Source organism: Rutidosis leptorrhynchoides, chromosome 1, assembly GCF_046630445.1.
Source record: "Rutidosis leptorrhynchoides isolate AG116_Rl617_1_P2 chromosome 1, CSIRO_AGI_Rlap_v1, whole genome shotgun sequence".
In the NCBI taxonomy this organism is placed as follows: Eukaryota; Viridiplantae; Streptophyta; class Magnoliopsida; order Asterales; family Asteraceae; genus Rutidosis; species Rutidosis leptorrhynchoides.
The window spans coordinates 558259942-558272989 of record NC_092333.1 but is presented as its reverse complement, the minus strand read 5'-3'; the positions used below and the strand labels follow the sequence as shown (position 1 = coordinate 558272989).

At 31.3% G+C, this 13048-nt stretch overlaps 1 non-coding gene across 1 annotated transcript; it reads left to right on the top strand.

Annotated features, from left to right (window-relative positions):
- The first annotated feature begins 812 nt into the window (after positions 1-812).
- Positions 813-919, top strand: LOC139886981 (small nucleolar RNA R71). The gene has a single exon (XR_011772837.1). It is a non-coding gene; the product is annotated as a small nucleolar RNA R71 (small nucleolar RNA).
- The last annotated feature ends 12129 nt before the right edge of the window (positions 920-13048 follow it).

The following is a 13048-nucleotide window of genomic DNA, read 5'->3' as shown; positions in this document are numbered from 1 at the left end:
TAATGACTTTAGCTGTTTCATTCCGGGGGTTAGCATTTATATCACTAGGTAGACTTCCCGGTTTTCTTTCACCTGTTAACCTTGCTAGGTTACTTACTTCTTGTTCCAGATTTTGAATAGAAGCTTGTTGATTTCTAAATGCTTGAGCATTTTATTCATTCGTTTATTTCTGAGATGTGAAAAACTGTGTTTGAGATTCAACTAGCTTCGTCATCATATCTTCTAAATTCGGCTTTTTATCATCGGTTTGTGGTGGTTTGTTTTGAAAATTAGGTCTTTGCTGGTTGTAAGTATTGTTGGATACTTGTTGATTGTTAGGACCTTGTTGGTTGTTGTATGGAATATTTCGGTTATAATTCTGGTTTTGATTGTAAATCGGTCTTGGCGGTTGATAATTATTCTGATAATTATTTCCAGGCCTTTGGTTTATGTATGAAACATTCTCTCTTTGTTCCATTGTTAGTTCAATACTGAGACAATCTTTTGTTAAATGTGGTCCTCCACACTGCTCACAACTAATTCGTATTGAGTGAATATCTTTAGTCATCTTTTCCATTCGTCTCTCGACAGCATCTATCTTTGCAGAAATGGAATCTAAGTCATGGCTAGAATCGGCTCTAGCTGCTTTAGATGATCTAACGATATCTTTTTCTTGGTGCCACTCATGTGAGTGGGAAGCAGTGTTATCAATAATTTTGTAAGCATCAGTTTCGGTTTTCTTCATAATAGAACCACCAGCTGCTATATCTATGTCTTTCCTTGTAGTGATGTCGCATCCTTGGTAGAATATTTATACTATTTGACAGGTGACTAAACCATGTTGCGGACATCCTCTTAATAACTTTTCAAATCTTGTCCATGCCTCATATAGAGTTTCATTTGGCTTTTGTGTGAAGGTAACAATTTCTCCTTGAAGTCTTACGGCTTTAGATGCCGGAAAGAATTGTTTAAGAAATTTTTCAACTAAAACATCCCATGTATCAATCGCCCCTTCAGGTAACGATTCCAACCAATCTTTGGCTTCTCCCTTTAAAGTCCAGGGAAATAACATGAGATATATCTATTCATCATCAACTTCTCTTATTTTAAATAGAGTGCAGATCCTATTAAAGGTACGAAGATGTTCATTTGGATCTTCCTTCGGCACACCACTAAATTGGCATTGATTAGTCACCATGTGTAGGATTTGTCCTTTGATTTCATAATCTGGCGCATTAATGTCTGGATGAGTAATTGCGTGACCTTGGCCAGTGCGTTTAGCTCTCATTCGGTCTTTCATACTTAAAGGTTCCAGATTTTTCATAATTGAATTTGTTGAATCTGAATCACTAGAGGATTCTAATTTAATGGTTCGTTCCTCAACAATCTCTGTTTGAATGATTGGTGGTTCCGGAGGAAAGATTAGTGGTTCAGGATCTATGAATCGTCCCTGAATATTCTCCGGATTCTCAATTGTGAGGTCGGGTTCAAAAAATGGATTATCGGAAATTTGAATTGGAGTACTTGGTCGACTGGATGACGATTCTAAAGAAAAATCAATGGCGATAATATTAGCTAGATGTCTTGATCGAGTTACCGATGGTGAATGTACAAAAGGTGGTGAACGTTTTGCTCGGTGCATTCACTGAATATCCTATTAGTTTTTAAAAAGAAACAAAAATTTTATAAGTTATCTAATTAATAGATTTTTCTGATTTTGTCCACGTTTCGAATAGCCAAAGATGCAGCAGAGGGGCAGGATTCGTTTGGTCTCAATATAATTTAGTACTGTTTGGCTCCAATAACCCGGTCCACGTACAAATCCAACTATTACTACGAACCAGAAAATTTTGATGTCTATCAATTTAACCACTTAAAATAAATTTTCGTAATTTAAAGAAATTTAGAGAAGAAGTAGAGAAAATTCTAAGTCCTAAAAACTAGAATGGCGAGAAATAAGAAAGAAAAAGAGCGCGTCGGAATTAAAATTAAAATTGGAGAAATAAGAAAGAAAAAGAGTGACTTATAAAACTTTAAAACACTCGACTAACCCAACCTTATTATTATCACTAACTTAAAATTAAAATTGCAAATTGAGATTACTAATTGGAGTGATAATTGATACATAGGTAAAAGGCGTCGAAAAATAAAAATAAGAAAGTAGCGCGTTGAAACTTAAAAAGGAACTAAAAACTAAGAATTAAAAGTTTCGTCTAAAAATATTAAAGCTTACAAGTAAAACTATATCCCAAATGGCAATAACTTAAAAAGGTACTAAAACTTAGAACGGCGTCGCAAAATTCTAGAGCACCTAAATCTTAGTCTAAAGAAAAAGCACTTAAGGGATTTTACGACAAATCTTAAAAATCTATAAGTAAACACAAAATAACTATGGCAAAAACTATGACTTAAAACTAAATACGAGCGAAAAATACAAATATTATGCTAAAAACAAATAAAAAGGAACAAAATATAAAAATATACTAAAATTTGTAAAAAGTACAATTTTTATAAAAATATTATTTTTATATTATTTATTTAATAAAACTATTAATTTTATAAATTATAAAAACTAAATAAACTAAATATATAAATTAAATCTAAAAACTAAACTAAATAATAAATTAAGTATAACCTAAATAGGGTTTATATAAATAATTAATAATAAAACCGTAATGATTGCTGTTTTCAGTCAGATGTGGCGTGTCAGCAGGGCTCATGCGATCGCATGAGTTCTAAGTTATCCAGCCATGCGATCGCATGGGCTAGGGTTTCGGGCCAGTGTCTGGGCTGCTACAGTACTGGACTCGAGTGTTGACAAAGGTTTAGATAAATAAAAACCAACACAGTAAGGGATATTGACAAAGCTTCTAGGATCCCGAATACACTTTAGGTAGAATAAATCATGTAAGGTTATTTTTTCTTTATTGTTACCTCTTTGTGTAATCGAGTTAGCCAAAAATCTATGAATGATACGAAGCTCGGCTCTGTCAATATGTGTATAGGAGTGTCCTCCCGCTAGTGTAAAAACATCAAAATGTGACATACGCCTCCAAATGGCATCAGCGTCAAAGTTGCTATCTACCCTTTCACCATAATGAATCAAATTTGTACAATCGGGTAGTAGCAACTCACCAGGAGTATATATCTGTAAAGCCCTGGCCATATCCAGCATGGACATTCTGTACATCCTACTGCCAAGGATAAACCTAAGAAATCTTCTATCATCTATTCTAACTATATTTGTATCAAGTGATACAGTACTCATGAGCTCAACACACCATTCCTTATATACAGGTCTACGAATGGTGAAAAGACGTTCCCAATCTGTAAAAGAAGAGTTCCCGTACCTCTGAATTAGTAGCAGTCTGACTCTATTAGCTAGCTGAACTCTTTCCAAAGGATCCCAATCGATTACCCTTGGCACCTCTAAATTTTTAGTTACCAATCTGAATTTGTTCCTTTGATATGTCTCGTAATCCCTCCATCTTCTATCAAATCTCAGATTAGGATGCAAAGTGTGCTCAGGAATCGTTGGGTATTCTACTAGCGGCCTCATCGGGAATACTATGAATTCATTAACAAACTGTACCTGATCATAATAAGGTACGTGTTGATCAGGCTGTTGTTGTGGTTCCTGTTGTGGTTCTTGTTCGGGTTCTGGCTCGTGTTGCATTTCTGGTTCTGGTTCTGGTGCTGGAGCAGGTCGTCTAGATGATGATGATCCTGAACCTCCAGTATCGGCTTTCTACAAAACACATTAAACACAAAATTTTTGCATCCAAATATGCATTAGTGTTAGCAAAATAACAACTTAAAACAATCACAATAACATGTTAAATCAAAATTAAACTTATACATATTTTCACAATTTTTTTTTTCACAATTCTACACTTTTTTAAATAAGCACATATGGAAATGTAGACAAAGTTCATAAGTATTTAACTCAAATAACATGTCAAAACAGTCATTACTAACAATTAAACAAGTCTCAAATGGTAAATATATCAAATTAATCAAGTTCATGAATTTTGGACTTAAAAAGTCCACTTTAATCTTCAAAAATCATGTTTAGGATCAATGTTTGGATCATTTAACTACCTAAACATGTTACACTACTCAATTTATCAATAATTCATGACAAAAATCGGCCATAACCTGTTTATATCAAAAAGCCCCAAATTGCTCAAGAACACAAACCCTAGATTTCTAAAAATTTTGAAGTTTTTAGCTTCAAATCATGTTAAATAGCATCAATCTAGGTTATACATGTATAAAATACTAACAATTTAACACTAGTTACACTAGAATTTAACAAAATTGCATTAGGTAAAATATTGGTAATTATCACAAAAACTAGGAATTTATAGAGTTTAGGGGTGTAATTTTTACCTTTTTGCTGAAGAATGAGAATCTAGGCATGATTAGAGCAAAAAATTTGACGAATTACGGTGAAAAATTGCGAATTTTAGAGGTGATTTTGGGGTTGGTTCGAATATGTGTGTGTGTTTTGTATTGAGACAGAACAGGCGACTGCCTTATGTTGCTGAGCTGATTTTACTCCCCATGCGATCGCATGGCACCAAAGGCCAAACTCCATGCGATCGCATGGAGTCCCGGGTACAGTGATTTGGTTTTCTTTTTTTTTTTTTTTTTTTTTAACTACCTTATTCTTTATAGAACATAAAATTAATAAAATTTTAAAAATTTGTTTTCCTTTAGGAGTGAGGGTGTTTCGGATCGTTGTCCTAATCCGTCCCTCGACAAAATTTTAAAATTCGTCAATTTAAAGCGCGGTTTTAAAAGCAAAGATTTTTGGGTTTTTTTTAAATGTTTTTGGCATAATTTAATTCAATAAGATTAAAAATAATGATAATAAAAGTTCTCGTCCCTCCCTCGGGTAAAGCAATTTCGGTTCAACGACCTAGTCTTCAACTCACGACGAATTTTAAAAATCATATTTTTTTAACTTAAATTTAAAATGCATAAAATTAAAAATTCATATTAAAAATTCACACCAAACTTAAATTATATTTTTGTTTTTATACATACAAACTTATATTAAAAATACTAATTTTTCAAATATTTACAATTTTAAATATATATTAATTTTAACAAGTTTACAATGTTATTTTAATATTAATTATAAAAACAAAGTAAAAATAAAATTAAAAATCTTTTTAGCTTTTATCCCACTTTAATCAACCAAATATTATCAAAAATATACGCCCCTCTTTTCGGTAAAGTAATTTCGGTTCCATGACCTAATATAACTCATGACGAATTTTTGAAATATTTTGGTTTGATTGATTAAAGATATTTATACCTTAAGAATAAACGTTAAATTTCGCAGTGATGTAATAAATTTTTGTATGATATCAATAATTTCGGTCAAAAGACCTAATTTTATTGAATATCAATTTAATACTTTATAGCGAACAAATTAGCGTTTATTATCAAAAGGTTAAAAATAAAAATAAAAATAAAAATTGAAAACTGTACAAACTTACCTGTGAGATAGTATTCTTAGTGATATGCTCTAGCCCACTCATAAGATAGTCGGACTAATTGATTTTCCATGGCTACATAGGCGTAACCTCGAGCATTTATCGTTTTTTCTTCTAAACATATGAACGGTCCATCTCTGCATAAAGTAACAAATTCGGTGTTTGAATAGGTTTGATTATTTGAACATTTACCTTCGTGTGACCATTTTCCGCATTTGTGACATCTTTCAAGGTGTCGAGCTCTTCTTTTCGCTGCGGATTTTGATTTTCCTTTACCAAACTGTAACTTATTATTTTCGCATCTGGATTCTTTTCTTACTCCGTCCAATTTTTCTCTGATTACTGATACCAGTTCACTCGAAAGTGTGTCATTATTACGTTTAGTGATCAAAGCGTGTAGCATTAGACCATGGTTTAATTCACAGGTGAAATGTCCCGTTCTTATTGATTAAAAACGTTCCATATTAATTGATTTCGTTGCGAGGTTTGACCTCTATATGAGACGTTTTTCAAAGACTGCATTCATTTTACAACAAACCATAACCTTTATTTCATCAATAAAGGTTTAAAAACTTTACGTAGATTATCAAATAATGATAATCTAAAATATCCTGTTTACACACGACCATTACATAATGGTTTACAATACAAATATGTTACAACAAAATAAGTTTCTTGAATGCAGTTTTTACACAATATCATACAAGCATGGACTCCAAATCTCGTCCTTATTTAAGTATGCGACAGCGGAAGCTCTTAATAATCACCTGAGAATAAACATGCTTAAAACGTCAACAAAAATGTTGGTGAGTTATAGGTTTAACCTATATATATCAAATCATAATAATAGACCACAAGATTTCATATTTCAATACACATCCCATACATAGAGATAAAAATCATTCATATGGTGAACACCTGGTAACCGACATTAACAAGATGCATATATAAGAATATCCCCATCATTCCGGGACACCCTTCGGATATGATATAAATTTCGAAGTACTAAAGCATCCGGTACTTTGGATGGGGTTTGTTAGGCCCAATAGATCTATCTTTAGGATTCGCGTCAATTAGGGTGTCTGTTCCCTAATTCTTAGATTACCAGACTTAATAAAAAGGGACATATTCGATTTCGATAATTCAACCATAGAATGTAGTTTCACGTACTTGTGTCTATTTTGTAAATCATTTATAAAACCTGCATGTATTCTCATCCTAAAAATATTAGATTTTAAAAGTGGGACTATAACTCACTTTCACAGATTTTTACTTCGTCGGGAAGTAAGACTTGGCCACTGGTTGATTCACGAACCTATAACAATATATACATATATATCAAAGTATGTTCAAAATATATTTACAACACTTTTAATATATTTTGATGTTTTAAGTTTATTAAGTCAGCTGTCCTCGTTAGTAACCTACAACTAGTTGTCCACAGTTAGATGTACATAAATAAATCGATAAATATTATCTTGAATCAATCCACGACCCAGTGTATACGTATCTCAGTATTGATCACAACTCAAACTATATATATTTTGGAATCAACCTCAACCCTGTATAGCTAACTCCAACATTCACATATAGAGTGTCTATGGTTGTTCCGAAATATATATAGATGTGTCGACATGATAGGTTGAAACATTGTATACGTGTCTATGGTATCTCAAGATTACATAATATACAATACAAGTTGATTAAGTTATGGTTGGAATGGATTTGTTACCAATTTTCACGTAGCTAAAATGAGAAAAATTATCCAATCTTGTTTTACCCATAACTTCTTCATTTTAAATCCGTTTTGAGTGACTCAAATTGCTATGGTTTCATATTGAACTCTATTTTATAAATCTAAATAGAAAAATTATAGGTTTATAGTCAGAAAAATAAGTTACAAGTCATTTTTGTAAAGGTAGTCATTTCAGTCGAAAGAACGACGTCTAGATGACCATTTTTAGAAAACATACTTCCACTTTGAGTTTAACCATAATTTTTGGATATAGTTTCATGTTCATAATAAAAATCATTTTCTCAGAATAACAACTTTTAAATCAAAGTTTATCATAGTTTTTAATTAACTAACCCAAAACAGCCCGCGGTGTTACTACGACGGCGTAAATCCGGTTTTACGGTGTTTTTCGTGTCTCCAGGTTTTAAATCATTAAGTTAGCATATCATATAGATATAGAACATGTGTTTAGTTGATTTTAAAAGCCAAGTTAGAAGGATTAACTTTTGTTTGCGAACAAGTTTAGAATTAACTAAACTATGTTCTAGTGATTACAAGTTTAAACCTTCGAATAAGATAGCTTTATATGTATGAATCGAATGATGTTATGAACATCATTACTACCTTAAGTTCCTTGGATAAACCTACTGGAAAAGAAAAAAATGGATCTAGCTTCAACGGATCCTTGGATGACTCGAAGTTCTTGAAGCAGAATCATGACACGAAAACAAGTTCAAGTAAGATCATCACTTGAAATAAGATTGTTATAGTTATAGAAATTGAACCAAAGTTTGAATATGATTATTACCTTGTATTAGAATGATAACCTACTGTAAGAAACAAAGATTTCTTGAGGTTGGATGATCACCTTACAAGATTGGAAGTGAGCTAGCAAACTTGAAAGTATTCTTGATTTTATGTAACTAGAACTTGTAGAATTTATGAAGAACACTTAGAACTTGAAGATAGAACTTGAGAGAGATCAATTAGATGAAGAAAATTAAAGAATAAAAGTGTTTGTAGGTGTTTTTGGTCGTTGGTGTATGGATTAGATATAAAGGATATGTAATTTTGTTTTCATGTAAATAAGTCATGAATGATTACTCATATTTTTGTAATTTTATGAGATATTTCATGCTAGTTGCCAAATGATGGTTCCCACATGTGTTAGGTGACTCACATGGGCTGCTAAGAGCTGATCATTGGAGTGTATATACCAATAGTACATACATCTAAAAGCTGTGTATTGTACGAGTACGAATACGGGTGCATACGAGTAGAATTGTTGATGAAACTGAACGAGGATGTAATTGTAAGCATTTTTGTTAAGTAGAAGTATTTTGATAAGTGTATTGAAGTCTTTCAAAAGTGTATAAATACATATTAAAACACTACATGTATATACATTTTAACTGAGTCGTTAAGTCATCGTTAGTCGTTACATGTAAGTGTTGTTTTGAAACCTTTAGGTTAACGATCTTGTTAAATGTTGTTAACCCAATGTTTATAATATCAAATGAGATTTTAAATTATTATATTATCATGATATTATCATGTATGAATATTGAAATGTCCCGTTCTTATTGATTAAAAACGTTCCATATTAATTGATTTCGTTGCGAGGTTTTGACCTCTATATGAGACGTTTTTCAAAGACTGCATTCATTTTTAAAACAAACCATAACCTTTATTTCATAAATAAAGGTTTAAAAAGCTTTACGTAGATTATCAAATAATGATAATCTAAAATATCCTGTTTACACACGACCATTACATAATGGTTTACAATACAAATATGTTACATCGAAATCAGTTTCTTGAATGCAGTTTTTACACAATATCATACAAACATGGACTCCAAATCTTGTCCTTATTTTAGTATGCAACAGCGGAAGCTCTTAATATTCACCTGAGAATAAACATGCTTTAAACGTCAACAAAAATGTTGGTGAGTTATAGGTTTAACCTATATATATCAAATCGTAACAATAGACCACAAGATTTCATATTTCAATACACATCCCATACATAGAGATAAAAATCATTCATATGGTGAACACCTGGTAACCGACAATAACAAGATGCATATATAAGAATATCCCCATCATTCCGGGACACCCTTCGGATATGATATAAATTTCGAAGTACTAAAGCATCCGGTACTTTGGATGGGGTTTGTTAGGCCCAATAGATCTATCTTTAGGATTCGCGTCAATTAGGGTGTCTGTTCCCTAATTCTTAGATTACCAGACTTAATAAAAAGGGGCATATTCGATTTCGATAATTCAACCATAGAATGTAGTTTCACGTACTTGTGTCTATTTTGTAAATCATTTATAAAACCTGCATGTATTCTCATCCCAAAAATATTAGATTTTAAAAGTGGGACTATAACTCACTTTCACAGATTTTTACTTCGTCGGGAAGTAAGACTTGGCCACTGTTGATTCACGAACCTATAACAATATATACATATATATTAAAGTATGTTCAAAATATATTTACAACACTTTTAATATATTTTGATGTTTTAAGTTTATTAAGTCAGCTGTCCTCGTTAGTAACCTATAACTAGTTGTCCACAGTTAGATGTACAGAAATAAATCGATAAATATTATCTTGAATCAATCCACGACCCAGTGTATACGTATCTCAGTATTGATCACAACTCAAACTATATATATTTTGGAATCAACCTCAACCCTGTATAGCTAACTCCAACATTCACATATAGAGTGTCTATGGTTGTTCCGAAATATATATAGATGTGTCGACATGATAGGTCGAAACATTGTATACGTGTCTATGGTATCTCAAGATTACATAATATACAATACAAGTTGATTAAGTTATGGTTGGAATAGATTTGTTACCAATTTTCACGTAGCTAAAATGAGAAAAATTATCCAATCTAGTTTTACCCATAACTTCTTCATTTTAAATCCGTTTTGAGTGAATCAAATTGCTATGGTTTCATATTGAACTCTATTTTATGAATCTAAACAGAAAAAGTATAGGTTTATAGTCAGAAAAATAAGTTACAAGTCGTTTTTGTAAAGGTAGTCATTTCAGTCGAAAGAACGACGTCTAGATGACCATTTTAGAAAACATACTTCCACTTTGAGTTTAACCATAATTTTTTGATATAGTTTCATGTTCATAATAAAAATCATTTTCTAATAACAACTTTTAAATCAAAGTTTATCATAGTTTTTTATTAACTAATCCAAAACAGCCCGCGGTGTTACTACGACGGCGTAAATCCGGTTTTACGGTGTTTTTCGTGTTTCCAGGTTTTAAATCATTAAGTTAGCATATCATATAGATATAGAACATGTGTTTATTGATTTTAAAAGTCAAGTTAGAAGGATTAACTTTTGTTTGCGAACAAGTTTAGAATTAACTAAACTATGTTCTAGTGATTACAAGTTTAAACCTTCGAATAAGATAGCTTTATATGTATGAATCGAATGATGTTATGAACATCATTACTACCTTAATTTCCTTGGATAAACCTACTGGAAAAGAGAAAAATGGATCTAGCTTCAATGGATCCTTGGATGGCTCGAAGTTCTTGAAGCAGAATCATGACACGAAAACAAGTTCAAGTAAGATCATCACTTGAAATAAGATTGTTATAGTTATAGAAATTGAACCAAAGTTTGAATATGATTATTACCTTGTATTAGAATGATAACCTACTGTAAGAAACAAAGATTTCTTGAGGTTGGATGATCACCTTACAAGATTGGAAGTGAGCTAGCAAACTTGAAAGTATTCTTGATTTTATGAAACTAGAACTTTTGGAATTTATGAAGAACACTTAGAACTTGAAGATAGAACTTGAGAGAGATCAATTAGATGAAGAAAATTGAAGAATGAAAGTGTTTGTAGGTGTTTTTGGTCGTTGGTGTATGGATTAGATATAAAGGATATGTAATTTTGTTTTCATGTAAATAAGTCATGAATGATTACTCCTATTTTTGTAATTTTATGAGATATTTCATGCTAGTTGCCAAATGATGGTTCCCACATGTGTTAGGTGACTCACATGGGCTGCTAAGAGCTGATCATTGGAGTGTATATACCAATAGTACATACATCTAAAAGCTGTGTATTGTACGAGTACGAATACGGGTGCATACGAGTAGAATTGTTGATGAAACTGAACGAGGATGTAATTGTAAGCATTTTTGTTAAGTAGAAGTATTTTGATAAACGTATTGAATTCTTTCAAAAGTGTATAAATACATATTAAAACACTACATGTATATACATTTTAACTGAGTCGTTAAGTCATCGTTAGTCGTTACATGTAAGTGTTGTTTTGAAACTTTTAGGTTAACGATCTTGTTAAATGTTGTTAACCCAATGTTTATAATATCAAATGAGATTTTAAATTATTATATTATCATGATATTATCATGTATGAATATCTCTTAATATGATATATATACATTAAATGTCTTTACAACGATAATCGTTACATATATGTCTCGTTTAAAAATCATTAAGTTAGTAGTCTTGTTTTTACATATGTAGTTCATTGTTAATATACTTAATGATATGTTTACTTATCATAGTATCATGTTAACTATATATATATCCATATATATGTCATCATATAGTTTTTACAAGTTTTAACGTTCGTGAATCACCGGTCAACTTGGGTGGTCAATTGTCTATATGAAACATATTTCAATTAATCAAGTCTTAACAAGTTTGATTGCTTAACATGTTGGAAACATTTAATCATGTAAATATCAATCTCAATTAATATATATAAACATGGAAAAGTTCGGGTCACTACAAATATCTCTTAATATGATATATATACATTAAATGTCTTTACAACGATAATCGTTACATATATGTCTCGTTTAAAAATCATTAAGTTAGTAGTCTTGTTTTTACATATGTAGTTCATTGTTAATATACTTAATGATATGTTTACTTATCATAGTATCATGTTAACTATATATATATATCCATATATATGTCATCATATAGTTTTTAAAAGTTTTAACGTTCGTGAATCACCGGTCAACTTGGGTGGTCAATTGTCTATATGAAACATATTTCAATTAATCAAGTCTTAACAAGTTTGATTGCTTAACATGTTGGAAACATTTAATCATGTAAATATCAATCTCAATTAATATATATAAACATGTAAAAGTTTGGGTCACTACAACAGGAAGTCTTCATTTCGTAAAACCTAAAAAAAATAAAAATTCAGAATGGGGGGAGAAGACTAGTTCTTTAGGGTCTGCTAGGGAAAGACCATTCGGGTTCCATTTTCGAGAACTACACGAAAACAGAAAATCTAACTCTAACAGAAATACATATTATCCTTTAAAAGACTTGATTCTCCCCACACTTAGTTAGCTGTGGTGTCGAAATTGTGATTAACTTCGTTGTCAACTTCCATTGGACTATCTATGTAATGTTTAACTGTGTGACCATTAACTTTAAATTCAATACCATTTGAATTTATCAATTCTACTGTTTCGTACGGGAAAACTCTTTTGACTATGAATGGTCCAGACCATCTTGATTTCAATTTTCCAGGAAATAGCTTGAATCGTGAATTTAAAAGAAGAACTCTATCTCCTTCTTTAAATTCTTTTGAACTTCTAATTCTTTTATCATTCCATTTCTTCATTCTTTCTTTATAGATTAATGAATTTTCGTATGCTTCATGTCTTAATTCTTCTAATTCGTTTAGTTGACTTAATCGTAGACGTCCGGCTTCATATAAATTGATGTTATGCGAGGTGTATATGAAATAGCTTATATTTTACAACGAAATACTATTAAATACGAT